At 41.5% G+C, this 5,707-nt stretch overlaps 1 pseudogene; it reads left to right on the top strand.

Moving 5' to 3' along the window:
• Positions 1 to 5,230, top strand: part of LOC100955571 — a 28,797-nt pseudogene extending 23,567 nt beyond the window's left edge.
• The last annotated feature ends 477 nt before the right edge of the window (positions 5,231 to 5,707 follow it).

The following is a 5,707-nucleotide window of genomic DNA, read 5'->3' as shown; positions in this document are numbered from 1 at the left end:
CGCCCTGGGGCGTGTTTGCCCTGTGCCCTGGGGGCAAGTTTGCCCTATGCCCTGGGGGCGAGTTTGCCCTTGCACCCTGGGGGCCTGGTTGCCCCACACCCTGGGGCGAGTTTTCCTTGTGACCTGGGGGCGAGTTTGCCCTACGCCCTGGGGGCGAGTTTGCCCTACGCCCTGAGGGTGAGTTTGCCCTGTGCCCTGAGGGCAAGTTGTCTCTATGCCCCCAGGGTGAGGTGGCTCTAACACCCTGAGGGGCGGCATGCTGTGGCTCTAGCTCTGTGGGCAGGAAGTGCAGTGGATGAGTCTATAGTATGGATATAGCATGCTCTGTTTGTCTGTTCCTCCAATTTGTGTTTAAATTACATTTTGATGGACAATGCTGTTGTTACCCAGTAAGTAATAATGTTTAATCTTTTTATTTCTTCTACCTTAGCCTTTCCAGTAGTTGGGGCTACAGGCACCTGTCAGTGTGCCTGCTGAGCTGAATTTTAAACAATATGTAGGCAGTATGTTAATGAGGAAGAAGGACAAGGTATTCTGGGTGGAGTGATCAGTCTGCACATAGGACAAAACTATCCACTGATAGTTAAGGGTAGGGGATTATTGGTAACTGGAAAGAGAGGTTTCTTGATTTGATGTGACAAAATGGAGACTACAATGGATTGAAAAAAGAATGAGAGCCGAGGAAATGTAAGCCATCCTCAGGGAGTTCAGGCAGGAGGGGACAGAATGACATTGAACAGTAAGTAAGTACAGGAGGACTTGGGCCCAAGTATGTTTCAGGCTGGGGGGAAGTTGAACCGTTCATTCTCCAAAGCAGGATTAAAGATACATACAGGTATTAGGATAAGTATGGAGGTGTTGGAACAGAGGTAATGAGATCTCATCACACTTTTTTAACCTTGATTTTCTTTATGATGTAGAATATGAAGGTCAAGGCTAAGATTTAGAAGGGCCGAGGTTGAATAGGTTGGAGAAGGAGAGTGATAAGTGTTTGGAAGAGTTGCGTAGCTATGAGGAAAAGCTGAACAAGGGCAGGTGGAAGGGGTGAGAACAGGTACTCACAGCCTGCCAGTGTAATCTTGTTCATATTAGTACCACTCTGAACAGCAGTGTTACTTTTCCATGGAAAAGATGAAGTCGAACTTTGATTCAGGTTTGGAGTTTGCTGGGCTAGCAAAGGTGCTGCATTAATTAATTCAGCTAATATTCAATCAGGGCTGTTATATGTTAGGTATTGTTCTCAGCTTTGGTTTAAGTCCCGAGTAAGGCCCAAGTGAGCCGGTGTATTAGGAAACACACTGGACTAGGACCTAGAAGAGCTTGCTTTAAGTCAAGGGTCCTCAAACTTTTTAAACTGGGGGCCAGTTCACTGTCCCTCGGACCATTGGAGGGCCAGACTGCAGGCCTTGGGACGAGTTGGCTGCTAAGCAGGACAGGCAGGCGTTACGGTCAGAACCCATCATCCCAGCCACTCGGAAGGCTGAGGCAGGAGGATCACTTGAGCCCAAAAGATTGAAGTTCTATGAGCTGTGATGCCATAGCACTCTAACCAGGGCAACAGAGTGAAACTGTATTAAAAAAATTAAAAAATGTCTTTGGGTAAGGCAAGCCTGTATGATATGTAACAGGAAGAAAAGAAATCATTTATCTTAGATTCAGCAACTTTAAGAAGAGAGTTCTGAAACGGTCTATTCAGAACAAAGATACTTCAGGTAACACAAGAGGACCTGCGACCTAGAGAGAGCCATACACATCTGGTAAGAAAGTTATTTCCCAGGCCTGCTAACCTCATTCGACTTTAACTAACTTTCACAACCCCTGAAGTTTCTAAAATGTTATACATACATTAAAAAATGAGAAACTAACAGGAATGGTTGGGCCATAGTAGGAGAATCACCACCTCCCTCAGATGTGGAGGCAACCTTTTCAGCAACACAAACAATAGCTATTTTTTAATTGCTTGGGAACTTTGCCAGAGGGCAAAGACAAACAAACATCAAGCAGCACAGTGCTAAGAACCATAAGCCTCAGCTAAGATGTGTCACAGAAATGTTTCCAAGAGGGTGATAGCAAGCTTCGCAGAGAGCAATTGGCGTGGTGCCACACCACATAAGGAGAGGGCGCTGTGACCCTGTAATGTGGTGGTTCTTCATGGGAGGCAGTTCTGTCCCCAGAGGACCATTTGGCGATACCTAGAGACATTTTCAGCTGTTAATAGCTGGGGGAAAGGTGCTAATGACATCTAAGAAGTAGTGGCCAGGGGTACTGCTAACCGTCCTGGGAGCCAGCCTTCCATAAAAACAAGTAATTAGCCCAAAATGTCAATAGTGCCAAAGTTGAGCCAGCCTGCTACAATGCTGTTTAGGAAGGAAAAGAAACCCAGCAGCCTCTCTGCCTAATCTCAGGTAATGACAACGGCAGATAATTGTCCCTAATCAAAGCCACCATCTGAGAGATAAAATAGGAATATTTTTAAATAAATTATGACTATAAATGAAGCAAATGGACAATTAAGAAATATTTTATATTTGTTATATTTTTTATTCTAAAGTTTTCATTGCCTGTGCTGTCTGACATTTTCCCCACTTCCGTTTCCCTGCTCTTCCCTCTCCTCTCCTACCACTAACTTATAAGATCTACCTGAGATCTTATTTGGAATGCTTTGCAAACAGAAACCTCAGTGAGGATATTCTGAAATAGTTGTGGCCATTCTAATCATTGATAGGAGATAGCCTGTCTGATATGGGAGTTATCTGTCAAGTTTTAAGCTATAATCACCCCAAACATAGTTTGAGATATTTAATTAAAGAACTTAAAATGATGTCAGTGGTGTAAGATTTGCTTTTAATTTACATTGTCCTCTTCTTTTTTTAAATTTTTCTACTTGTGATCATAAAACACATCTTGCTTACAAATCATAGGTATAGATGGCCGGTGTTTTCCAGACCCTGTTGTTCTGCAGATTATACCAAGGTCAATAATGAACAAGGTCATAAGTGCAAACATTCTATTTCCAGGTTGCTATTGTGAATGTTAATTTCTCTCAAAGTCTCTCCCAGTGAGGACATCTCCTAAAGTATCCCACATGTGCTCATAGTCACGCTTCTCAATCTCCCTGTGCTAGCCTGAGACAAGAGCCTGCCCTGTGAAGCAGCTCCCTGGTGACAGAGGGGTCACGCTGCAGCAAATCATTCCTGGCCCTGCTGCCACAGTGATGCTGGGTGTGGCAAGGCTGAGTGGGATATCATGCTAGAATGCCTTTCCCACCCGTTATTTTCCACTATACCATACTAGTTTCCCCCCAGTACAACAGGTCTGGTTATTACCTGTGCTCTACTCCACACCAGATGACTCACAGTCTCTGGGAATATGGTCAAGACTCTGCACGTGCTGCTTCCCAGATGATCCTTCTGTGCCTTAAATTTTAGGGACATGTGCTCTAAACACATCAATGAATTTCTGACAAAGTCGTCTCACTATTTTTATTTGTAAGACTCTCCCCTTCACACTCAGATTCTAATAATAATGTTGATGATGATAATGACAGCTGAGATACAGAGATTAGTTATGCTGCAGTAACACAGCCAGAAACTAGCAATAGAAGGATTAGAACCACTTTTGAACCAAAGGCCTAGCAGAGGGTCACCCTCCATGAAAGAATACCAAGTGCCACTCACAACATGGGCATTGTAACTGGATCACATTCCTGAGTTTCCATCAACTATCCCTGTCTATAAATCGAATCCTCCTGACTCCTGAGAACTCCCCTCACCCTGTACACATGCCCCATCTCTTCTGTATCACAGGGTGCTCGTGGCTTCCAGTTGGGATACTCCTATTTGCCACACTATCAGTCTGTCCACCAGTCCACATCCATTCTCGTCACTCAACACCCCACAAAATGTACACTTACAAACATAGTCACTTCATCTATCCTGTTCAGCCTTCCCTGCAAAATACACTTCCCTTGAGGCAGGTCCTGCTTCATTACATGAGCAAGTGATTACAGGAAGTAATTCAGAGGCTGGTTCACTGAACTCAGGTTGTGTGGGCTCAGATCCCATTTCTCCCACTATCTGACTATGGGACCTTGAGACTTGTTTCATAGTTGCCTCAACTTTACAATTGGAATAATAGCACGTACCACATTCAGTTGTGGTGAAGATTCTCTTTTTTCTCATCTGATGCACAAAGAGTTGTGTCTTTCTTAGTGAAAGCACCACAGAAGTGCCAGCTATTATAATTAATGTTTTAAATTAGGAATTTCACTAGAAAAATATATTTTATATTTTTACTGTAACCCATAGAAAGAAAGATGGTACGCAAATATATATGTATGTATTTTCATAACTTAAAAGTTTACAAAAATAGTTACCATTACTTTAAGCAGTAAATTCAAATATGCTCTAATCCAATCTATTTTATTTTTTTAAGAGGATAGGTCACAATTCAGCAAATTCATTTCACAGTCAACTGGTAGACCTAACACACCAACTTTTAAAACACTATATTAGATAATAAACCTCATGAAGGAAGTTACCATCCCTGCTTTGCTCAACATTGTGTCTGTAACTTCCTGGAACAGGATCATGGACACTTATTTATATGTGATGAATAAATTACTAGTTAATTAATTTCTATTAACTTAGAAATAAAAAGAATCTATTTGTCGCTCCCTGATGTTGATGTCTGAAGTCATGAAAGGATCCTCTCTACTCATTTTTGGATGAGAGTCTTAAGAAAAGCCTTAGAAAGTCATCAGAACATAAAACTCTTTAGAGGCTTGTCCCACTAGAATTGGGTCCCAGTGTTAACATGGCATACAGAATCTGCCTAGATAATTAATTAGGGATTTTTCTAGAGGGATAAGATATTCTTGTCATAATTTTTGTTGTTATCTTTAATTCAAACTTTTCTTTCTATGTAAATCATCACATTTGGTACAGTAAATAATTTTTAATTGGATATTTTTCCTGAAGATGATTAGTATGTGTAGGATGAGAATTTTCCTTCTTATAGATTTTTAGCATATTTTAAATTCTACCAATCAGTTCAATGTAGTTCAGTTCAATCTTTCAGTTTCACTGGGAACTATGTCTAGCAAGCAAACCTGGAGAGATATAACTAAAGGCAGAATGGCTGGTTTTTACTCTTTTGCTTTTTGGTGGACCAGGTCCCTGCGCTGCTCATGCGCTATGAAGCAGACCCCAGGGAAGTCTTCACTAGGTGAAACTTAAAAGTAGGGAAGTTTCACAGCTTTTATAATACTGTGATGCCAGATTTAATCGACTATTTTCCTACTTCTGATGGTATCAGTGTTTAAAAGTAATGACACCAAACAGGTAACACTGTATAATAGAAAACTGAATAAATAAATAAGGAAAAACTAAACCAGGAGTGTTGGAATCAGGCAGATCACGGTTTAAATCTTGCCCGTTACCTTCTGGTCACATTTCTTATCTATAGCTTTCATATTTGCAAGACAGGGCTCGTGGAGTCTATGTCACAGGGCAGTCTTGAGGATATAATAGGTTAATACATGGAAAGGAACAATTTAAGGTCTTGGAAAACAGCAATGGTTCACTATAAAAGTGAATGTCTTCTCCCTCCAACCTAGTGTGTCTCTGACCTATGGGTCTTATGACTCAGCCTAGAGATTGGCTCATGCTCAAGTCACTTATTGGTGAAGCCGAACCACATTCTAAAA

The sequence above is a fragment of the Otolemur garnettii genome, unplaced genomic scaffold (genome assembly GCF_000181295.1).
Source record: "Otolemur garnettii isolate 467f Iridium unplaced genomic scaffold, OtoGar3 scaffold00089, whole genome shotgun sequence".
NCBI lineage: Eukaryota > Metazoa > Chordata > Mammalia > Primates > Galagidae > Otolemur > Otolemur garnettii.
The sequence above is the reverse complement of the archived record's forward strand: the minus strand, read 5'-3'. Positions and strand labels throughout refer to the sequence as shown.